The sequence below is a fragment of the Euwallacea similis genome, chromosome 6 (genome assembly GCF_039881205.1).
Source record: "Euwallacea similis isolate ESF13 chromosome 6, ESF131.1, whole genome shotgun sequence".
NCBI lineage: Eukaryota > Metazoa > Arthropoda > Insecta > Coleoptera > Curculionidae > Euwallacea > Euwallacea similis.
Genome location: NC_089614.1, coordinates 6,319,959 through 6,345,982, shown reverse-complemented (window position 1 = coordinate 6,345,982; position 26,024 = coordinate 6,319,959). Strand labels below are relative to the sequence as shown.

General features: G+C 33.2%; 1 protein-coding gene across 12 annotated transcripts in view; it reads left to right on the top strand.

The window, feature by feature from the left end:
• Window positions 1-26,024, top strand: part of PMCA (plasma membrane calcium-transporting ATPase 3) — a 69,473-nt gene that overhangs the window by 2,434 nt on the left and 41,015 nt on the right. For 3 of the 12 annotated variants that reach the window (XM_066390817.1, XM_066390816.1, XM_066390821.1), the window contains exons 1-2: window positions 4,011-4,226; window positions 18,953-18,990. The exons of 1 other annotated variant lie outside the window; for it this stretch is intronic. The gene's annotated coding sequence lies outside the window, so the exon portion shown is untranslated. Of the gene's footprint in view, window positions 1-4,008; window positions 4,227-18,952; window positions 18,991-26,024 lie in introns of those variants that run through there. 8 more of the 12 variants (XM_066390819.1, XM_066390808.1, XM_066390811.1 and 5 more) reach the window with 6 other exon arrangements.

Genomic DNA, 26,024 nt, shown 5'->3' with positions numbered 1-26,024 from the left:
AGGCTAAAAGTTCTCCTATTGTATCGAGATGTCATGGGCATTAATTTTTTTTTAACACCTACTCTCTTGTCAGTTTTAATGGAAACCAATGATCACTCATAATTTTGCCTCGTTTGGGCTTGTAATTCGTGCTTCCAAGTTCTAATTTTCGATTCAACTAAGAAAATTATCAAGATAACTTTGGCATCTAAGCATATCGGTGGGCTCATTTTCCTTTCAGACATCGGATCGTTTTGATTAGATTTTATTTTGGGGCTCCAATTATAAGACACAACATATTCAGTAATTGACTTTACTTCCTCTACTGTTTCCTAATTTTCTGAATCACACGTGCGTAATAAAATTGGCCTTAATTTGGATTTAATGTTGATCTTCTCAAAAAAAGCACGGGAATACTACACGTGTTATTTATATGTATACTAGTATTGAATAGAAGGAACAAGCTTCGGTACACACTGCATGGGCACACACTGTAGGATAGAAGAAACAAGCTTCGGTATACACTGTATGGATTGTAACAAACCTGTATTTACAGGATATGGTATGAAGTTAAAAAAAATGATAATAACGCTGAATAATATTTAATTGGGGAAAAAATCCAAACGATCAAGTATCATCTGTGTTTTTTAATATTACAAGAATGGTCTTGGGCTATATATTTTTTTTAACATCAGAGAGTAAAAATAATTTTCTATCGGAGTAGATATCTATTATTTTCATATCCACAGCAATCCTGGCTGGCTTAACTAGCTGATAACCATCCAGCCGGATGGAAATCGATAATTTTTTATCCGTCCTAGATTCGCTAGAGCTTAAAGCCTGGATTTTATATTTTTAGGAGTCTTTAGTTAGAATTGATTGTACTTTGCTAGTCGCCGAGGAAATACCAATTATTAGTGTTGTTTCCCTAAAACACACAGAGTCGCTCAGCCAATTAATTCCCCTTCTCTCACCAATAATGAGAGCCCCAAATTAATTGTGCATAATCAAAAGTTGTTATTTTACTTCAAAGGAAAGTTTTACACGGTCCCGTTTCACGACAAAGGTTTGATTTTTAAGAAGAGGAATTTCGTGTGCGCCTTAAGCTATTTGTGCGACTTGTCAGAAGGGTCGTAAGCCTTTTTTCCCAGAATAAATTTGTAAGGCGCGTAGTTAAGGTAATAAATTCTCAAAGGCTTTTTTGGGAGTTGGCCCTATAATAATTTTGCCATGATTCGGATAGTAATTAACTTAATTTTTTCATTTACTACGATTTATCTCGTTAAGTTAAATATTACACAAGTTTGATGAAATACACTTGCGCTTATGGGCGCGATGCTCATATTAAATTTAATATTGGTCGTAACAATGAGGCAAACTTTTACACCAAATTTATTGCAGCATTTTATAGATAATGCATTTAATGCCAATAAAAATCAGTTATCAAACTACATAATGCGCTCCGAAAAACTCTATCCATGAGATATTACAGCTACACATAAATTGTTATAAAGGCTCTTAAAAATTTAATTTACTATTCACGACTAATATACTAATTGTTTCTCAATAAAACAATACTTAGAGGTTTCTGGTATCATTCGATATAAAAATTCTTGATAGTGATGAAACATTTTTAAATATAGATCTACATTGTTACGCACGATACTATCGGTATACTCTCGGACGAAAACAAAGCAACTAAGCAATTACTTAAAAAATCATAAAATTTAGTAGGTATACGTATTAGTATTTCTAACTAATAATAATTTTTAAATAATTTATTCACTGAAATGAAGCAAAATTTATATGCGACATAAGCAAAGAACATTTTACCAAAAACAGCTTTTATTTATCTTACCAATTCCGAAATAACTGCAAAGAATATGATTGAAATTAATTTAATTATTAATAAGATAGCCATTATTAGATATAACTTTTCGACAATTACAATATTCTTCCACATCTCATTTGTTCTATGATTGAGAGATTGTTCGTTTAGGAGCACGCATTCGACGTTATACCTCTTTCCGTAGGTTCTCAATGAGACTGAAGTCCGACGATTACGCCGGCCACTATAGAACATGGACATTGTGCTCATGAAACCACTCATGATTAACTCAAGATGAATGTTTCGGATCATTGTTCTGTTATGGCAAATCGTAGAGGTATCTGCCATTTAGCACAAGACAACATGGCATCTTGAACTGTATACCTGTTAACAAATCGATTGAATCGATTGAAGTGACGCAAATTTTCTTAGATAAACTCTCTTCAATTGTTGACCCGTTTTCTGAGTAAAAATTCTCAATATTAACACTCAGAAAATTAGTACAAACCAGCATAAACAAAAACGATTTTAATATACGTGGATACTGATAAGTTTAATATGTTAATCACTTTCTTTCACCATAAGAGTTCCTTTACTTTTGTCCGATAGTGTATATTATGAGGACTATACGGGAAATACAGGGTTTGTCCGGATAATTAAAAATGAATCTGCCTAGGAATTGCGTGTTAACTTACACTAATTAGTGAAATTACTTTCATATTCCTATATTTCTCAAAAAGGAGTGGCTTCTAAGGAAAGTTGAAGAATGACTTTTTGAATGATTTATATCGCGAATAGCATTTTCCCGGCTCATTGGGATGTAGCTAATATTAATTTTTCAAAATCTAAATTTACTTCATGACGATTTAATGGGTTTGTGAGAAATGATAAGGAAATGACTGAATTTCTGCAAATTTCAAAAACAATTAATTACTTATCTGAATGAAAACTAGTTACCAAGATCCAGTTCTGATATGATACGTGAAGTTGTTATTTAGGTTTGAGTTATCAATTTGAATTAATTAACTATTTAAGATAAAATAGCTAAAACCTCTTATATTTGAGATATATAGGGTCGCAATACAGGGTGTTAATGTGATCCGGTTACAAACCTTGAAGCTAGATTTCTACCTAAATAGAGCTGATAGGATAAGTGTGGAATGGGAGGAAACCCGGAAATAACCTATTTGCGCTTATGCGGTATTGTATACAATATGTCCGGGTTAAGGACTTACCACTCTTGTAAAATCTTTATTTCTTGGCCAATTTTGAAGTTTTTTTAAATATTAAATTGAATATTTAAAATGCGCATTTGTTTAATGGATATGATGATTATTCACTCATAGTCATGACCATCAGCGTGTATTTTTGTGGGATCAAATTTTAAAAAGTACTATTAGGATTTGTTTTCGGATAAAAACGAAGACAGAGTCTCAGATAGAATGACCTAAAACCCACCGATGTACCGACTTTCATTTTTCTGTCATACAAGGTATTCGAGAAAATTAATAAAATATGTTTTTTTATGTAAATAAATTTTAAAATTGATAAAAAAATGATTTTAACAATAAAACTGGTTGGCGGACGTTCAAGAAAAAATGTTTTACTAGTATTAAAGATGCCATTGATTTTTATGCCACTTTCTCTTATATAGGATGGTTTTGTATTTCCTCTATAATGTATTGGGGGGAATGATGTTTTGTTTTAATCTTCTAGACTAGTTCTATAAGCCTACACAAACATTGATCGGTCTCATATTCACATATTTTTTGAAAAAAATCGCGACTCTCAAGAAAATATAAAAACAACGTGTAATATTGATTTGGTGAAATTCGAATTTATCATCATACGATGGATTTGGAAATAAACAGTTGTTTGCCTCGATGAGTTTCAAAAACGCTGCATCATTTATCTGAATGAATTCAATACCGGTAGTATTGCAGGGTAATTAGTTAAGGAATATCAATTAAGAATTACATAACAACCGAAATCCAGCTTAAAATGAGTAATGATAATTACAGGGCGAACGTATAGCGCGGAAAATTTAAATTCGCAAGCGGAATAATAATTGGCAACAGTGCGGCTAGGGACAGAAGATCGGAGGTCGCTCGAAAAATCGGCGCAGGCGGTTCATTGCCACGACGCGCGCGCACGTATAGCGGCGCCGCAATGCAAGCGGCTCCCTCTCGCGACAGCCAACGAAAACGAGCGCAGAGCACGAGCAACCTGCTGGCGGAAACGAGCGGCTTGCTTGGCATCGTGCAGCAGTTGTGCGCGAAAGTGTCCGGGTGTTCCTCGTTTTGGCCCGATGTTAACCTGACCACCCGCCACCGCGACTGTGCATAGCCAACAAACCAGCCAGGCTGGGGCGACCAACTAACGCGGCCTCATACATATTGGACCAAGTTGAAAGCGGAAAGTAAGTAACCTACACTCCACCCATGGAACCTACTATGCATAATCTTCAGCCCACAACTAGGTCACTTTTCAGCAAACCCGCGATCCTGATACATGCGCCGAAAACACCTATGCTGGACATTATCAACAATCTTATAAACATTAAAGGTTTTCAGGCAATAGCCTATAAACGCTGGGTCAACGGTTTAACCATTATTTGAAGAAAGATTTACCAACTACCACCCTATAATCAAAAAGTTTGCTGCTAATTCAACAGAAAATACAGCATTAGTTAGACACTTTTTGTATTATCGATAAAAATATTTCAGGATGTTAGTCCTGCTAAATAAATCAATCATCATTTCTTATTAAATATTCAGAAACATTTTTCAAACTTCCCTCCAAAAAATAATTTTCTCCTTCACCAAATATTTACATGCATTCATATCTCTACATGTCTACTACACCCGCGAATTAATTAATTAAATGACACATCGGCAACACTGATTAAATGCACCGCATATCAAATAATGCTCAGAACGTCAACCAATAACTGTAATTAATTAATTCATCATAAACGTGATGAATTGGATGAGTAATGTACACCACCAAAATTCTGGAATTGATTTTATCAGACATAATTATCAGTAATACATAGTAATAGGAAGAAGAAGGTCTTTAATGTTTTTAATTTTTAATAGCACAATGCCAGTATTTGGATATTTTGTAGATGACTACAGTGACCATTGAATAAATATTAAACAAAGATAATAATTTAGGAGTTAAGGGAAAATCTACCCTTAGATATATAGTGGGGATTATTTTCAATTTCCTGAAAAAAATTGGGGATAAAATGGGGAAAATGTTGGTAATCAGGTAGTAAAAAAATTATGGGTAAACCCTTAAAGCCGCGCTGATGCCACCTTTGTGTGGTAGAGTGCCAAGTACAAACTAACACTTGTACCTTAGTTGTAAAAAATGCTAGACAGCGTTAAAAAATAAAAATAAGTTGAATAAATTTCGCTTTTTTTTTCGAATATTCCTTATGTCGAAATTTCGAAAACAGCAGTGTGTGTTTTTCCAATTTTCGAAGTTCCGAATATTTCCGAAATTTCTCGTGTCTAACATAAAAATTGGCTATTGTCATTCTTTCCTCTCCAATCGAATTCACTATTTGGTATTGTTACCTAGCGCTCCACATGCTGTTCATTCTTATTACGGGCGCATTTTATTTAATAATTTCAAAAAGCACTTATACTAAAAATGTTTTAAATTTTAACCAAAACTCGCCATAAGTGGTGCCAAAAGGGTACCGGTGTGTTTAATTAATTTTGGTTAATTCAATAGAAGATGGCATTTTGGGTAAACTAAGGAACTCTGATAATTGTGTTTGTTGTTTAAGTAAAAAAATAATGACTACGTTTACTAGTGTAGAATGTGTACTGAGGAATGGATTGTGTCCCAGATATAAAACAATATTAAAATATTTTATCACATCCAATAATAACTGATTATTGTCCAACGTTTATCATTTAATTAATGAGGAATAAAATAATTAGATAAAACCAGTTCGATTGACGTAATTTGGAGCACTTCATTAGAACTTATCATGATTTAGTCTTCTAAATAATACGTAAATTAACATTTTTCATTCTTACGTAATTATTCTGTAAACAAATACAAACACCTACAAAAAAACCTTTATTGTTTAGGCTCGCACTGACCGACACAATAGTAATTTTTGCTTTAAGTCGTTGATGCTTTCCCGAAAGAATCGTAAAATCTCCAACTTACCATGAAATATAAAATGTTAAATAAAGAAAAATCGAAAATTGTTGACCCAAAAGGCAGAATTCCCATTTGCGCGAAAGGAAAAAGTATCACCAAGTTCGTTTCGGTCGGAAGTTAGAACGTACCTCCAGGGAGCAGTTTTGTTAAACGCAAGGCCTCCGCCTTGATGCCTTGATATTTTTAGATGACAAACCCCTTTTTTATTAGTCCACAAAATATAAATACCTCCGTACGATCTCATTTTATTTACAGTAATTCCTGAACAGAAACACTCGCAACTTTGAATTTTGCATTGAAAACAAGATTGAAAACTAGTTTATCAGTAATTTTAAATAGACTCCAGAATTATTGCGGTATAAACATATCCCATACACAATTTCAACTGGTAGGTATGAAAATAAATGAGCTTGCGAAAAGGGAACTTTGAAAGTGTAAAAAGCTCCTGCCGTGTAGCCCAAGCTCCGCATAGTGACCTAGTTTCCCATATTCGAAATATCATTCAGAAGCAGGGACAAAAAAAAATTCAAAATGATTTATGATGCCTCCTCTGGATAAGGAAAATCCATCTGAATCTATTTTTTTCCTCCCCTAGTAATAGAGACTAGCCACATTTGGGTACGATAGTTATTTCACCGTTAGAAAAAACTGCATAATTGAATTTTTTGCTACCAAATGTCTTGCTGATATCCTGCAGGTTACATGCAACATTTAATGAAGTTTTCTCTATTTATAAAATGTAGAAATGTATGTGTTGAAAGCAAAGTTATTTATCTACTGAAGCATTAACTATTATGCTAATGTTATGCTGTCTATGAGCAAAGCATAATTATAAATATCAGTGGCTAGTTCTGCTGGTATTTGATCGAACAATTATTTTGGAAGTTATGCTTCACTTCCAAATATTTTTTATTAACTCCCATCTAATATTAAATATTTTTTCTCATGTGGGCGGATCTATTACACCTTCTATCAATAATACCAAAATTATTTAGGATTTTACTTAAATTTCTGTGTAATTAAGGAGGTGCGAAAGAAATTTCACAGGTTCCACTGAAAACTTCGAATTTATACCTATGGGAAAATATATTGAGGAATATATTTATACAACAGAGTCCTTCAAACAATTTAAAACATTTCTCCTAATAATCATTCTCTGAATCAGGCTTCCTACGTACCTGATATTTATTAAAAGGCAATGGAACTGAACAATATCAGATAGAAATTCAAGATCCTAAACTGCAAGCTGCTTTTTGGTTTAGCTCGACTTCGGCAGTCGTTGTCGTAGGCAATGCAATGGTGTTATTTATAGAAAAATAATGACAAAATAGCGTTCGGTATGAATAGAAAACGGTAAACCTCAGATCAGAGCCTAGCCAAAGCTGGATTTCGACCAGTCCATATTTTTTAAATTGTCTTCTTAAATGATTTCGACTTCCAACCAATCCCAGATTTTCTTCAGCATGTAAGTGTCTCAAACACGATTTTGCGCCCACATATGAAGTGTCCTCAATTTGGATTGGTTAAATAAAATTTGAATCCCCTACGCCGCTGAAGGAAATTAAATGTAAATGTATTTAGATTTCCACGGCATTAACTTTTGCATAATTTCTTTACTCCGAAAACAGAATTAGTTCTATTTTTAGTAGATCGCACGCCTGAGCTTTGCCTTGCTAAGCCTTAGCTGTTACAGTTTATTGTAAACAAAAGCTTCTATTTAAAGTTACTGGGCACAGGTGTACATAGAATTTCATTTTTTGTAGTTTATTTAAAGAAGCATGTGCAAATAACTGTAAGTGCTCAGAGATGTATCACTTTTAAAATTTTTATGAAACTATATCCAATGAGTTATTTATTTATTCACAAATATGGAGTAAAATGGATACTGCCAACGTAGTAGCAGAACATTTCATATCAGTTATTGTAAAATTAGTTACAATGATAAACAGGATTTTCTATGAAAAAGTTGTGGACATTGCGTTTTATCTGACGGTTTCAGTCTGACGAATTAATTTTTCAGGAAATCGTAGTCTCTGAGAGAACTATATGCCAAAGGCACATTTATAATACAAAACCAACAGGTTGGGTAGTAAAAATCGTTCGTGATGGTGCACAGTAAATATTTTCGATCCTTCGAAATTGGGTCTCACTATTTCAGGCGGCATTATTCCCAGATCAAATTTTCTATAAAAATCTGAAGACAATAAATTGGAGACTTGGCAAGCACTCACTGCAGGGAGAATACCTCGCATATGCAGATTTTACAAATTATTTGCCAACTGACCCAGGTTAATAGCATTTTCAGATGAAAACTAATGGGTCGCGATTTGAAGCTTTAATCAAACAGCTCGCAAATAACAATAAATTCATAAATCCTTCGGTTTTTACTGAAGACGTTCTCATTTTCAAATGAAGAAAATACTTCACCTTGCAGGTGAGCTTTTAAATTCCTTCAATTTACTCCAATGGCGAACAAAAGACAGTTACTTATTTTTCTCTTGACGTTTATTATGTATTGTCCTTTCCAGATCTTTTCTTGTACCTGGAAAACTACGCTCCTGTAGCATTTCTCTGGTTCAGAAATAATGAGGTGTGGGGATCTCTATTGAAAATTACACTATTTTTCTTATTTTCTAACCGATTCTTTATATCTTACATTCCGGACTCTTGTAGCCCGAGATTCTACTTGTCAGCACTCGAACTATATTTATCAGATAGATCGTTGTCGCCCTAAGGGAATGAGAATACGCTGAAGACAGTTTTGATATACAGTATGGAAGTTTTGGATGGAACAGCCCATATAACTAAGATGCCGAACATATGCGGCCAAAATCCTCGGACTTGTCGATTTTTATTTTTTCTTGCGGTTTTTTTGATAGTAAATTCATGTATACAGGGCAGTCCAATAATCAGGTACGATTACCAACTTTGTTTTTTCAAATGGAAACACCTATTTTTAATTTCATTTTTGAATTATACGCAAAATTCTAAGTGTGTTTCATGTACTCTGTCCTATACCTAAACGCAACAGGTCTCGAGAAATTTACGATTGAAATATCAAAAACTAAAACTTTTGATTTATTTTAAAATTTCTTTGATCCTGAAAAGGGCCGATTTAATGCAAAATAAAACAAGTAACAATTAAATTAAATATTCAAATTGGATCGGCATCAGTAATTCGGCATCTTAGTTATATGGACCGTTCCATTCAAAAGTTCCACACTGTAGAGGATTCTATTATACATATATACATGTATATATTCTGTACATTTTCGCCTCTGTTTACTATAGCCAGAAAAACTGCCTTCTTTAAGAATTTCCCGCAAGTGTCTCGTGATAAAAATTTAAACATTTGGTTAATATTTGGAAATTATCATCATCTCACTTTGTCATGCGTATGTTTATTTTTCGCCAAGCTCATATGTAGTGACTAGTTTTTGTAGTCTTTTAAGTTTTAGATATATGTATACAATTAAGTGAAAATCATGCCCGTTAATTACTCCCGGACAGGAATAATAACCGTTGGAAGTTATTTTGCTTTCTTTATTGAAAAATTGTCAACAAATATAAAATTACATATATTATATTCAAAAAAATAAAAAGACGGGGTTCAATATGAATTATTGATGTAGTACCTGCCCAATATCAACAGATTTGTTGACATCCAACAAGAATCTCGAATTTCTAATTCTGGTTTGTTGTCCTTTAATTACGTTTTAATTCTCATATCCTATCCTGAGGCGCTCAACATTCTCCCCCGCTCGGTAATATTGTATTTAAATTAAAGCTTAATTGTAATATCAACAGTCAAAAAGCAAATCTCTTTTTTTCAAGGATTTTTAATTCAATTTTCGCCCAAGTATTTTGTCAGATTTGATTTACAAATTAACATTTAGGCTTTTAATAAAAAATGTACAGGGTGTGCATTTACCACTCCTTCAGGGTCTTTGAAATTTATTGACAGTTCAATCAGATCTTTGATGTGTATAGGATTAGATTTGTAAAGAATTTTCTGAAAAAAGTCTAGCATTCCTAAAGTATATTTTTTGTGTTAATTGGACACTTTTAATGTTAATACACATATACATATACTACATATATTGATTATGCGCAATTCATATCATTTTCATTGATCGCATTCAACAGTTTTTCAGACAACTCTGTTCTACAATATAGCTTCTAATTATGATTTTGATGTGTCTCTTCACTGATGGGCTCTCGCTTCACAGGGAGTGTAAAATGGACACCCTATATTTTATGATATACGTATTTACAAATACAATTCTATAAATCAATTTGTGTGTTGATGAGAGTTAACAATTGAAACAAACCAAATAGAATCAAGATTTTGCTGAATGGACATAGGAATTACTTTTAACAGGAAATGTTATGTGCAATTCCCAGTCAGTGATTCATTTGCATTAACGTCACGTATTTTATTGCTAATGGGAAGTCACGAAATTTGATATCAATTATTGTGATTATTGTTTGTTGTGCGTCACTCTATGTTTTTCATCATTGTCTTTGCCTTTCTATAAATCTATATTGTAGTAATTATTAGTCAACTAATTATTAGCATATAAATATAACAAATGACAGACTCCCCAAAGAAAATTTACCTAATTTATTAACTGCTAGCAATAATACAAATATTAAGTAAACTTTTTCTTGTTTGTCAATGGCAAATATACGATATAGTGCACATATAGGCCGTATTTAATTTTCCATTGAACAGATAAGATGTATATGTCAATAATTAGTTTATCAGGTGGCATATAATATCAATACTATACTTGACCTAAAAGAAATCGGTTACGGTATTTATAGATTTATGGCAAGAACCCGTGACTCACTAAATAAATATTGTAAAGAAACTTCATAATACGAAAAACTTAGAGGGACTGAAGTTGGGTAATTTTGCCTCGATTTCCACAGTAGATATTCAAAATCAAAACACTGGGAATTAAAAGTATGGCTATCATTATCGACGCTGTAAATACCACTTCGGAGTGAGGGTAAACACCAATATTAAACCAACAGTTTTGACTCAAAATCTAAATATTGCTCTTGCCGTGAATTAGCGTTTCGTATTTTCCTATTTTTGTTTGTTCTATGTAGTTCATGCTGTTATGCCAGACAGTAAAACTGACATACATATGTAGGTATGTATATCCAGAACTGATATATACAGGGTCCCAAAACTGAACATCAAACATTCACGCAACCATTTTGACTTGCGCGTTCGCTAACCCGCACCGAAATAGGTTATTTCGTTAAAACCGTGTTATTAAAGGTTCATATTCATTAACCTATAAATTGCGATGAGATAAGATGTTACAATTTTAGGATCGTTAATGTAGTCCGAAAAGTGAGAGGTCCCGGGTTAGAAGCTTAGGGCATTTCATTAACAATTGATCTCACTGAGGTGGTGTTTGCCCAGGCCAAGTCAATAACAAGTCGACACCTAAAAGCACTGATAAACTGGACGAAAGAACACTTCTGGAAGTAAGCAGATCTAATTTGTTTTATTTGGAAAGTTTAAACTAATTTAAGACGTTCCATTTGTTTGATTTTCCCTGTGTGTTTTTATTTAGCGGTCCCACTAAGGTATTAGGGGACATTGTTTAGGGATGCTAAATCCAATATTTTCAGAAAGGAATTCCCTGCTTGGGTTAATAATTCAGAAATAACGTAACTTAATAAATGCGATTTTAGGCTTTGGTGATTGGAAATACATACATACATACACTGGAAGTCCTATTTTAAAACGCCACAAGGTTTCAGGGGACTTTAATGGGAAGACGTAGTTTTCCAGGAAAAGTTAGCTTATGAGGTTGTGAAACTATATTACGGTATATTTTAACTATGTCGCAATATTAATGAAATGTTTTTATTGACTATTAATCCTCGCTGAAGATTGATACAAAGATGATTAAACCAATAAACTGGCTTATTCCAGCGACTTCCAATATTAGTTCCATTGCGTATTTCAAGTAGTTATCAACTTTGTAGATTGAGGTTTGGACCCTAAAACTAGTTGTCACCATGTTTAAAGACCCACAGTAAAGAGACAATTTGTTGCCGAGTAAATGAGTTACCTTCCTGTTTTACTAACATTTATAGCATATTTGATTCATTTTTAAAACAGAAAATGTAGGGAAAGAAGGAATTTTGAGAAGGTAAGTAAATGCACCAAGTTCGCATGAAATATAACAAATTTCCCCAACTAACAAAACTTTTATTACACAGATTCCTTCGGAATATTGAAGCAGTACTAAAAATAAATTTTACACATTTTATTCTCCTGGTTATTTTACACATTTTTCATGCCCGTTTAGATCTGACGTACACATGCTAAGTTTTGTTTCCCAGTTCATTTTTTACCGTATACACACGTGCGATAAGAATTTTAATTCATGTGTGTTATCTAAATGAAATTACCTACCTGAAATCGAGGGGAATGGAAGATATCAGATATGCATGCACACCTATGAGATGCAAACTTGATTTTTATCTCTGAGAGTTCAACGAATATAAGTGGTAAATACGTTATTTGATGGTTTGTTGATAACAAAGGTTTATGACATATTAAGGTAAATTTCGCACATTTTACTTAAGTAGACATATTTGGTAATTTTTAAACAGAGTATTTCCAATCCGAACCGGAACTTTGTTTAGCGACATTTAATATTTTGACGAGAATCGTGAAATAATACGATTAAATACAGATGGTCTACAGATAACAGCGAAGTAAACAGATAACAAAACTTACAAAAAGTAATGGGGGATTCTTAAAACTTCCAGAGGTAGCTGTTAGATGAAACATTGACGTGCTATTAGATCGTAAACCAACTGACACTAAATTTAATAAAGTCGATAAATTTTAACAAAATTAGGGGGGATAAAGGGGAAAATGTATTCGAAGATAAAAGTAATACGCTAATATTTTACGCACTGACGTAAGAATAGTGTCGGGTGTCCCTGAGAAAAGATATTTCGGACTAGCTGATGGGACGAAAAACGATGTGGGCCTGGGAGATATGGCAAGGATTGATCCATTAGGGTTTTCATTTATAATGATCAAAGGAGAAAAATAAAGCACCTTAAAACTTCTGCCAACTCTAAGTAGCGCACGTCACTCCTTAATACCTCACATAAGCTGGACATTTACCTATTTTATACAAAGCAGAGAAAGGGACACGATTTTGTCCTTAAAACACCTAAAATCAAACAATAATACCTCCTTGTGCTTGATTTTAGAAATGTGACTGAATCCAGAAATTAAGTAAAGCACTTTTTGTAACCTTGCCATTGTTTTCGTTTCAAAATTTTTGATAGCTTGTTTAAAATTGAAGGTGCGGATTGGATAATGCCGTCATCGTGAGCAGTTTTCGTCGGTTTCCAATTTCAATCTAAACATTTTATAAAATTATGTTTAGAAAAGATTTGTTTTATTGGTTTTATTGCTTTTCTTATTGCCGTCTTTTGGAGTCCAGGTGATCTATTCAGTAAAATTTTACAGTTAAGAGCACATTTTTCTAAAGGATGTCCTTACGAGACTCTGACGTATTACTGAATACTTTGCACGATAATACCGAAAAGGAGAAATTCAAAGGCCTTTTGTTGGGATTTTAACTTCCTGGATTATATTTCAAAAGCGCATCAGCGTTATCATTTGTTCACCGAAAATTCCGATAAAAGACTGCTAATATTTAATGGAATATGGTCCACACCTCTCATGCAACAGTTTTCACAATTACACCTATGACAGTAAAATAATCGGAGCCCTATGAAATATTCATATCGGGATGCAGGTTTATTTAACCATAAAAAGCAGATTCAAACTGTATAGAGCAAACAAAATGGTATTTTTCGCGTTTTTTTAAATGTTTGTAGTGTGTTTTTCCAGAATATCAAGTCATACATATTTGAATACATAAATCGTTTCAATGCTCGAAGTAGAGAATAATTGAATTTGATTACTCAAAATACTTATAAGTAAGTTAAATTGGATTTACCCTTATGACAAAATCTATGAAAAATTGGCCCTTTTAAGAGAGTAATAATCCAATTTATGCTGTCGAAACCGGTGAGGCAAAATTTACAATTATTACTTTAGCATAATCACAACTCAAAATTTTCGTTTAATAATTGGATGCCACTAATTTAAAAGAAACTAAGCGCCAAAATAAAATTAACTTAATGGAATCAATCGATCTGGTTATCTTTTTTTAAGTTCTATCTGCGTTCGATTTTGCATCGGCTGAGTATCAACAATTTTTTTTATATTCAGGATGTCATTTTGAAAACTTCCTAACTTTACAGTTTTTTTTAATTGTAGAACCATTAAGAAAAATCTTGACAAACGTAAATAATATTTTAAAGGAAGACAATTAGTAATATTAAGCCTCTGGAAGCGAAACCTTCAGTCCTAAAAACATATATTTATAGAAATGTTAAATAGAAGATAGTTTTCCTATAGGCCGTTGGAAAAGGTGACTTTTTAGTTACATTTCTTAATTATTATTTTTTAAATTGTATCATCAATGCCGCAATAATTTTCATTTTAATTTTTCTTTGAAATGCCATATCGGACAATTATATCATAAATTAAATATTTTTATAAAATGCTATTATTCTTTCCCTTTGCTTTTGAAAATACTATATCGATATTTTAGTATTTTTCGTAAATGTTTTCCAATCAGAAGAAGTTAACGGAGGAAACCTTGTATACAAATGTATACAATATTTATTAATGACCGTCATTACCTTATATTCTTTCATTAATACTTAATTTTGAGAGCGTTGCGATTGGTTTGATGCGGCAATAACTATTTCCCTTTTACAAACCACAACACTTGATCGGTACCTGCCGATATACATATGTTTGACATGCTGATTTTTTCCGCTACTATTTTTAGCTACGCTCACAGGTTAAATAATATCGATTATTTATCGCCGTTATTATTAGCATTTTTCATTCATTAATACCAAGACCAATGTGGCGATATCTATTAGTCATCGAACCAAATACCTTCCAGTAAAATGTCTTACAATTTGAAAGATTTAAATCGATTTTCGAAATCACAGTTCCTGCACCTTAGACAGCTTCGACAGCTGAAGTCCAGACTTAAATGTTCAATTTAAATTTATACACTGACAGAAGTTGTATTCCAAATTGTCTAGTTACACTTTGGCCATATTCCATAAAAAGACATAGGAGAAATCTCACAAAAAAATAAGCTTTTTGCAAAATTTGCGAGAATTTGACAAACTATCTATACAGGTTGAAAAATAAAACGAAAGAAATGTCACGTGAGTTTTGTAGCTGTCACATTGCTGCCTATTTTTGGAACTTTCCCTCTCTCAATCCGATATTCAGATACTTTCAATCTTTCTGAACATAGTTAATAAATTTCTGGACATATAATAATAAAATTAAATTTAAATATCTGCAAATATGTAATTTCTAATATTTTGCAAAAAGTTTTAACCAAATCTTTACCTAATATTCATTCGGACAAAGAATAATTTTCATTATTATTATGAATAAAATAATAGATTAGTAAGTTTATTATAATAAAACTTACTTATATAATTACACATTCAATCCATTTCTAAGGAATACTGTAGTAATTCTACATTTGGAATATGTTGGTGTAACAAAAGCGTATCAAAATGGAACATTACATGCCAAACAATTTTCTAGCAAAAGTTAGAAGGGAAACGTGTTCAACATTGTATTATGAACCTAAAACTAGAAAATAGATGAGTCGCATAGCGTTGCTAAATTTACCGCAGACATATTATTTTATATTTTATTAAAATGAAATTATGTCTGTATCTCCCGTGGAAATTAATTTGTTTCTCTCAGCAGGCTTTCTTCGGAGTCAGGCTTCTAAATACTGATCTCTAGTTTGATCTATAATCGATGACATTTGTGTTTTTACTATGCTGGAAGTGTTTTCATCATTTCATTGAAACTTTTCACCAGTGTGTTCTTAACTTAAAATTAATCGAATATTTTCTGTAAAAATAAATTCTTTTGACAGGCTTGTTCACACTCACGGATAAAAAGGCGAAGGCTCGACACAAAAAATCAGTACCATCTGAAGATGTTACAGAACAGGAAAATTCTCTCTTCGAACACTTTTTTTTCTCAAACTCGTTCAACTATTCTTTGGATAACTCACCACTCAACCAAGGTATCCAAGAAGGTCCTCTCAGATAATCCGGTCTATCGGCCCTTTCTTGGACTCTAGCCAAAGCACTTTGATGCGGCTATGCGTTAATTTTAGTTCAGCGTTCAGTCATTTGATTTTCGTAATTTTTTTGTAAAATGCAGGTAATTGCTAAATAAATTCTCGATACTCACTATTTTGTGTCTTTTACTGACATGATTATTCACCCACAATATAATAAATAAACATTCAGGGGTAAAAGCATTTGAGAATTTGCTTTTTAACATATTATTAGCCACCTTACCCTAGAAGATGTTTGGAATGATACAGAGAGGCGGGTATAAATCGAACGAACGATTAAATATAACAGGCCTCTGGGAAAGCTATAAATACGTACATCGCTCTGGGGCACCTGGAAATCAGGAAGACAAAGAAACATTTTCCTCAGTTCTTTTTAGCATACAAGTAATTACAATTTCTATTTTTGGTGTCCCTTAATGAACAAATTAGACATTTTGCATCTACATCTATGCAAGATTTACAAAGGTGCTTTTGATATCATCATTATTCAAGATATTACATTCGTTAGAAGGTACGAAATTCTTCTTAATGATATTTAAATCTCCAATTAAAATTACACCTTGACTAGCTTCTTTTTTAACATTATCACCTTTCTGGATCGTTTCAGAAGATTTAACTGTTTAAGTATTGTTTAAATGAACCCATTGGAGAGTCGTGTCTGAAGCCTTAGGCTATATTTGAAAAGAAAAAAGACCTTTGTGCTTGCACTTGGCCTTTATTGAAAATTTTTGCTTATTTGTGACCTTTGCGCTCCTGTTAAATGTATCCGCGTCAAAGGATAAATTAAAAATTATTTCACTGTTTGTTTCAATTAGGCTTTGTGTTATAGAGGTAAATGAGGTGTGAAGTTGGCTTTAAAAGGTTTGAGGTCAAAGTTGAAAAAAGTTGTACAAAGCTGAAGGACGTAGTGCAATTCTTTATAACCACTAAAAAAAATGTAAGTAACTTGAATGGACTAAGAATTACGGGTTCTTTTCACATAAGGCTTCATATCGAACTTCGGTGAAAGGGAGAAAGATGAAAAAAGAGACTTTAATTAAAACGGTTGATCGATAAGGGAGGGAAAAATCGTTGTTTAGGTTTTTGAATAAATAGGTTAATGTGGTAGCAATTAAAAGAAAGTTAACGCTTTAGGTGAATTTTATTGAACAATCGTTAGAGGGAATTAATCCGTTGTTTACGTAGAATTAGAAATATTTTCGGGATACAACGGGCTATTAAATCTGTCAATAAAATTAATAGCTCGATCATAAAAAGGTCTACACAATATTTCTCTGGATTTTCCACTTATACTTAATGATTGAATACGATTCTTTGCCCAATAATTTCTCGTCCATTGTTCTCGTTTAATTAAAAATTTTTAAAAATCAACTTAGAAAGCCAGAAACTATAAAGTCGCAGTTTAGAATACCCAAGTCATTAATCATATATTTATTTTACTTTTGAAACTTTTCAACAATGTTGAGTGTGAGAGTAAACAGCTCTGTCAGAATTTTCAGCTAACTTAGTTATTGATAATCCTTTCAAATTTTTGATATAGTAAACATTTACTTTTGAACTAAAATATTTCTAGGTATTGTAAGTTTTACACGACCATCACTATGTATTATGTATAATGTAAGCAAAGTCCATTATACCATAAGTTATATAAACTGTGTTACACATTTACTGTAAGAGATTTTCATTTTTCTTCAGAAGATGAGCACCTTTTAAAAGGAATAGGTATCTATTGTAAGTGTGAAGGTTTAGCGAAGTTTAACAAACTTGCGAACGGTGACAAAAGTTAGATCGTTAAAATTAAAGAAGGCAGCGGGAGTTTTCCCACGGTGTGGCAACGTTGACCTGGGAAAATCGATCCGGTATAAATGGTGAAAAGCAATATATTAAATATGTGCCTTCGAATTACCAGGGTTAGCAGCAAGTAACCCTTTAATGATAAACATATTAGGCGAAAACCTTATTAGAAATTGCCTTGACTCCTTGAGCGATGATACATAACGCAATATAATGAAGGAATGTATGTATCTTCTGACGTACTACGTAGCCTAACCTTGGTATACAAAAAATTATTTAAAGGCTAGACAAAAGGAAATGCCTATTTAGATCCAAAAATCATATCTGGGCCAAAATTTGAAGGCCATATCGCTAGCAGGCAATACATAATTTTGGTGGCCTACAAGTTTTGGCTAAAGATAACTACAGTTTTCATTATAAATAGAATGAGGTTTTTGGACGATATTATCAACTGATGAGCTAACATTTTATTCGTCATTTTTGTACTATTACATTTTCGACAACGAAATTTAAAATTACTTTCTAGAAGGAAATATCTCAAAATGTTTGCCAGAAATTAGAAAACCACGACTCCTTGACTAACTGAAATTTGAATACATTTGCATGATCCACCCGTTTAAAACTCCAAGCTTAAAAAATAAATGAATGATCTATTTTTAGGAACATTTTTGATATTTTATCATTCCTACTTTATATATATATAGATTTTTTACAAATAAAAATCCGCAGTAAACTTGTCCTACTTTTAGTATTTTTATCTTATACCATGACGATGGCTCATTTCTTTTAAACAGCTTACGCGGATATAGTTTTCCTTTTAGTCCCTTTTCCTTCCTATAAATATAAAATCAAGGAAAAAATTGCACTTTTTATCGACAAATTCATATCAGGATTTTTGTTTCAGATTTCCGAACGGGTACGATTTGAGACTTCATTTATGATGTGAGTGTTCTGAACTCCCATAGAGCATGCGCATAAATTTTATTTGATGTGAGATTTAATTGAAGCATGGTGTTAAATGATTGTATGTAATGCCACCAATACTTGAGATTATGTAGATGTACATACATGACACTAAGTGCTTATTGGATATCGGTAACGGGGTTTTCATTAAATCCATTACCGCATAGGGATTTACATAGAGGGTTAGAAATTCCATATTCATATCCCAAGAAGGCCTGTTCCCTTACAATGTATTTGATGTGCTGTAAAATGCTAATTGGAGTTTGATTGTTTACAGTACCACCGTACATCCGTAACTAAAACGTGAAATAATTCATTTGTTTTTATTGTGTTTCCATGATGGTCGAAGTTTAATTAAGGAATTTACGGGTATAATAAATACACGAATCGTTTACTTTATTCTAGATCGAGCTTTTTCATCAAATTTCGGAAAAAATATTAAGACACATGTTGCTTTGCACACAATGGCAAATTATTTTTACTCCATTTGGGATAGACGTTGAAAACCACAGCATTGAACAGTGCGGTAAAAATAACTACAAGAGACGCTCAATCTTTTACGGCTCTTTTAAAAATACCCTATTGAATAAACAAAGTTTGATTTGCAGGACGACGAAGGCTAAGAGCTTTTTGTTTAATAGCTTCACGTTGTCTGTAAAAGTTTTATTACGCCGCTGTCCTATAGAATAGCGAATTTAATTATTAAAATTCTTGGATACTTCTATGAGGTAGTTCTAGGTTCGATTTTCGAATTTTACATAATTTTTAATAGTCCAGGAAAGTAATGCAAATATTTCCACGCGGTGTCTTAAATTCAATGGGATATTGCTACTGAGCTTCGAGACGTTTGATTTTTGCAATTCTGTGTTTGATTTTTATGAAACCAAAGCTGACAGTGATAGAAAAGTAATAAAGATTTAATAAAAGATTTTTACAAGTTCTCGACTATTTTCTACTTAAGATATCTGTAAGCAGATAAAAACTGTGTATAAATCTGAGGATTTTTCCATTTCAGGTGTGAAACTTCCTCAATTACATTATTGTCCGAATTAATGCGCCCTCAAATCAATGTTGGAAGTTCAGTTTGTCCGCCTCAGCCGAGAAGTTTATGCAGTTGCTTGTTAATGTAGTAAGAGTTAATTTGGAAATTTGCAGCACATTTTACATTTTTTTAATTCCTTACACAGTCTTCTCTGTAACATATCAACAATGTGGCTTTTAAATTTTCAATAATACAACTGAATCTCCAAAAATGGTTCGATATCAACATCGAATGATGTCAGCGATGTGATTATTATTGAGGGCCCTTTTCTTATTCCAGCGCCGAAGCTTAAAATACCCGAATGAAAAACATTTTCCATTTAAATTGCCATGTTTCAAAGCTGGCTCAATTTTTTCACTTTGCGAAGACAAAAAAAGGAATATAATTAACTTAATTGAAAATATCGTGTTACGTTTCCGTTTCAGACTGTTCGGAATCGATAAATCCAATTTTAGCACAGATTCTTTATATTGTCTCGTATTTAAAATAATACCATTTGAGTTAGAGTCTGAAAATTCATGTTGCTTGTTTTCAACGAATCGGTTATTTGTGGCCTAAAAAAACAGCTAATTGAAGTCACTCCATTAGGATGAGATACTGAAACAAAACAATGGAAGTTCAATCAAAACGCCTAGAATCGATTTACTTATCTGTTTAGACCTTCGGTAAACAGCCAGGAAAATATCGCTTGATCTAAATTTTGAATAGCGAGTAATTTGAGGTGACACAAAAGAGCTTTACTTGCCCTAATTGTTGAGGATGTTGGTGTGTAACTGGTTAAAACTAGTTACAGTCGAAACCGTAAATAATAAACAAGCGGATCAAAACAAACTGAATTTGATGTGAATAACGAAGAGTAGATGTGCTTAGGGTTTGCTCAGGGTAAACATTTTTGAAAAAATTTACAGATATTAAACATAAAAAGCGGGAACTAAGGGAAACAAAGAATTTTGTATAATGTTTTCAGATTTATATTTTTAACTGGAAGAAGCCTCAACGGAGGGAGATCATAAAGAAAAACTCAATGTGAAGGTGGAGGCTTAATTAAACGCTCTTACTGTATTCTCGCACATAGGTCTAAAGAAAATGAATACTAGAGAAAAAGGAGAATGGCAACTATGAAAAACCGGGTCATTACGACTTCTTTTTCGATCTCATAAAAAAGTTTCTATGCGAAAGAAAACTGTATGTTGAACCAGAAAAAAAGCATCCCCGTTTGGAGTGTTTCGGAACGGGCACATTCAAAATACGGCTCGACGACGTGAAGCCGAATTTGTACGGGGTTATGACGATTACTTTGAGCAACAATAATTACGTTTGGAACAAGTTTGGCGAGCATACGGTAATTAAAAAATAAATAAATACTTCCAATACAATTCTGATTAATACCCGTCTATGAATAGCACAAAGGAATAGCTATTCTGAAAAACAATGTGTTGCAATGGGAGAGCATCAAAGTTTGCACTGTAATTTTAAATCTTTTAATTTGCGAGTACGTTATACCGTGAGAAGCATGTCTAATGCACTTAAATGAAAATTGTTACAGTATCAACAATAAATGTGCCAAGAACAATTTATAAAATATTAACGGTTCGATTTTAATGTAGGTTAAACACTAGCCTAACTGTATAAAATTATTGTGCGGGAAAAATCCGCTTCGCACAGGTTTATGACACCTAAACTGTAGAGCTAATTATAAATCTTAGAAAATTAGGATTATGCCAGTGCTTGTGCGTCACGACCGGGATGGCACGATGCAAAATATCCTGTGCGGTGACGTCAAGATGACGTCATATCGTTGCTAAGAGCCGGTTTTCTTCCGCTGTCCTTTTTCCCTATCCCGGAGCAATATTTGCCGTATTCGAAGTGGGATAATCGCAACTCGGGACCCGTTTTTCGAGACGTAGATATTATTGTTTGAATATTCAGCATGGCACGTACCTATATACTCTTTAACCACTTGCGCGAGAGATTATTGATCACTCCTCTATTATGTTTCGTAGAGTAGGCAGACCTATCAAAGTAATCTGCTTATACAAAGCGCTTTAAGTTAAATTTGGTGTCTACTGTTAGATGCACATAGCACAGGAACATTTATATATACATGCGATTGAAATAAAATTAACCCAGATGCGAAAAACTGCCTTAACAAGCGTCATTGGCAAATTCTCCCTTTTCCAAAGCGATATATCAGGTTGGAGCTTACTCCGGTAAACTTTTTACATTAAATTTATTTATTTTAATACGTAGTAACGTGTGCATGTGTTCAGCTTCAACCCAGCTATGTTGTAAATATTTAAACAATATATAATTATGAGTTCAAAAATCATTATTAATGATTGCCGTACTGTAACTACGGCGGAGCTTCGTTTTCGAAGACTTTATTCGGAGTTATAAATCTTTTGGTTGAAGTATTAGTAATTTAATATTTAATCATCATTAAGTGAAAATTAGGAAACTACCACGGTGTGAAACGGAAAAATACGTAGGTGCAACAATGGATTAAGATAGGATTTACGTACATTGAACACCAAATGGAATTCCAAACCACCGAGCGTGTACTAAACATACAATAAACAATAGATTTTGCACTTAACGAGGTTCTAGATGCAGGGAGGGTTTAACAACAATAGACGCTTTATCTATAAACCACACGGCCAGTGGCGCTACACAAAATAGAGCTAAACCTCTTTAATCCTTGAATTTGAAGGTAATCGACAGCTTCGATATTCCCAACAAAAACACTTTAATGAAAATTGTCTCAAATATCTCCTTGCTAAAATAAAAACCCCCAAACTAGGGGTTTTTAGGCACAATTGAGTTTGTCCTTACATTTGAAAAGAGTTTCCAGCCAGCTGAATTATAAAAAGGTCGAATTGTGTCGGACATGAAACCTGAGATACAGCGGTGCCAAATTGTTGACCAACTGGGCAAAACGTTTCGTGGATTTTGATGCTAATTGAAGGGCTCTTTTAACGTCTTCGAAACCCAAAGGAGAATTTGTCGAGTGGGTTTTAACTGGAATAGTGAATTCAATACAATATGAGTAAATTAAAATTGCCTTTCGTTCTATTCATTGTGGCCAGAAATATAACTGAAACGGAGGCTCAATTAAGGGAAGAAATTCAATTAGCTACTCAGTGATGTATCTAAGTACTCTCTTAGAAAACAACTATTTGTGTTTGGCCATTATGGTAGTGTTTAGAATTTAATCAATTACTAAATTAATCGAATTCTATTGTCTGAGAGAGAGGTTACATTAAGTTGACCGATATTGCCTGAGTGAAACTATTACTTCTTCAAAGAATATTATCGATCTTTGCAATATCTCACATCCCATCTACTAACTCCCAACTCTAAAACAAATTAATTATTCTGTTGCCATTGAATATTTATCGCTTTATAGCGAGTCCCGACATTGAAACATTAAGATAGTCAAATATTTCTAAATTAATTTTAGATCTTTTTAGCTGAAAACAGTTTATTAAATTATAAAGCGAGCCTCCATTCAAAAGAATTCCCTAGACTTGGTTACATCCATTACTACTAGACCATGTTTCATGAAGCACATTGAATACGTACTGAATTCTAAACTGACAATAACTAAATTTTGAAACCACACATATAGTGCCCTATATTAAGAAGGTGTGGTGATATTGGCTAGTATGGCATTCAAACAGGAGTTTCGACCCTAATTGTATTAGTACTGGTACTAAGTTTCGTCTCGTTAATTCAGTTTATCTCTAGAGTCAATTACGCGCCAAACGCAGGCGGCTGCACGCAGAAATCGGCAATATGTTGGCAAATATGTTGGATTTGCAGGAAAAAATCCCACCAACTCCATCTTCCTAGTCTTTTTTGACGAATCTCTATGAATCTTCAACTGTAAGCAGCAGGAGCAGGCCAAGAGCAATAAAGATATGTGCAGTGGCTTTAGGGACAAAAGCTGAGAAGTTTCAGATTCAGTTTTAATGTCATTTCTCAAATTTTTCCTACGGTTGTTGTACTTATCTTCATTGCTGTTGGCTATAGGTCATTAGTTTTGTGTATGATATCCTGCTGTCTACACAGGAGGATTTAGCTGACATACAGCAAAAAGAAAATCGTAGATGGTGCTGGCAGGACTTGATCCAGTACATAATTGATTTCAAGTTGTAAGATTTGTAGCTAGTTTTAGTGGTTTTTCAGTTAAATTAGAGTGAAAACTGCATCCTCAAATTCTCCCGAAAATGTTCAATCGGTGCCATAGGGGGAATTTCGGAAACAATTGGACACAAAATAATAGCTTGAATTAACTTTTAAACCGCATTTCATGCCTTTGAAAGATCTCTATCCGTCAAATTGTGGTACCAAGGCACCAGGTTCTCAAATGAGAGACATCAAGGATGCGGGTATATAAAATTCAAATTAATCGATTACATTGAAAGAGCTTTCGAAAAACTCGATTTTCCTCAATGCACAACAAGCTGTTGTATGTGGCTTACTCGCATATTCAACTGGCTTGCAATGCAAATTGCAACAAACTTAATTGTCTGGAACGAAACTACCACTGTACATATTATATCTGAAACAATAAAGGTTATGGTATAATAATTAGTGTTTCAAATGTGGTTTCAACTTTTGATGACTATGAGACTCGTTTAAGTACAATATTTCTTCATTTTTAAAACGTTGTTCCTATACAACGAATTCTGCATGGATATTTCGGCATTTATCACTGTAAATAAATGCTTAACAATAACTAGTTAAGATATCTTCAATATTCTTCGTTTATTTTCGTTGTGATTCATACAAGTATGTTTAGAATTTAAGACAGTGTGTGCGCTACTTGTGAATGATACGCTACTGTACCCGATAATGAATGTAATTTCACCCGGCGTGCATCAACGCTTCAACGAACAAACTTATTATTAACTTTCACTAATTTGTGTTTTGTATTCTTAATGTCATTATTTAGACTAAATGGTGTAGCAATTATTGTTTCCGAGACTGAGAGTTTGGAAAACATTTCTTGGCTGTGTTTACCAATAACATTTTTATAGGCCGAATTCGGCGCGCGACGAATAAATTTTCCATCAAAGTTATCTATGCTCCATTAAATATTCTCACCAACTTTTATCCATTGTGTACTTCTAAGCGATTTTGGGAGTTTAAATTTCAAAATATTTCTATAACCCGAACTTAAATTGTTGCTCGTGTCTTCATCATCTGCTTGGTGTGTGGAGATTAAACAATACGGCTACGTACTGCAACCATTAATAACCCCTGGTGGGTTCGCATGCTAAAGAAAATAACTTGTTTGCCATATAATCTCAGTGAACAGAAGCAATTTCTTATTTTCGACCAAAATAGACATTGTATTGCTTGAAATAAGTAAATTCGACCTTTTATTTACAAGTCTTCTTATTGAATTCTGCAAACAATTCCACAAACGACATTTCGTCTGTGTTTTAAATTTCATTTACCCTCTGCGTTCCTTTCCAAAAATAATATTACACTACTCGTGACTCGACCCAGCTTTATTTCTGTCAGATATCAGCCAAAGCCAAAAGGTATTTGTTTTCCTTATTTTCCTCCATTTGTCGTGGAAAATCCATTTAGGTGGCAAATCTGTTTTTTGTTTGAGAAGATCCTGATTAACTGTAATATTTAAGATTGGCAAACTGAAATTGAACCGTTATTCGATAGAAGCAATGATCCTATTTTAAATCAAAGGGGGTTCGGAATCGATGTTTCTGATGGTTCGATATAATAGGTACACATTTTTCTGATTTAGAAATGGAAACTCAGATGATAGAAATGTATTCCCCTCACGACTTGACAATCTGCCAAGCGACAATAAAATTTTCGAATAACGTTTTCAAATATTTCTCCAGAAATATGTCTCCAGGAATATACGTCATCCGTGCTACAAGCACGTTTCCATTTTGTGGTCTATGTTTTGTAAACGCTGCTCTTAGTTAAAGCAAAT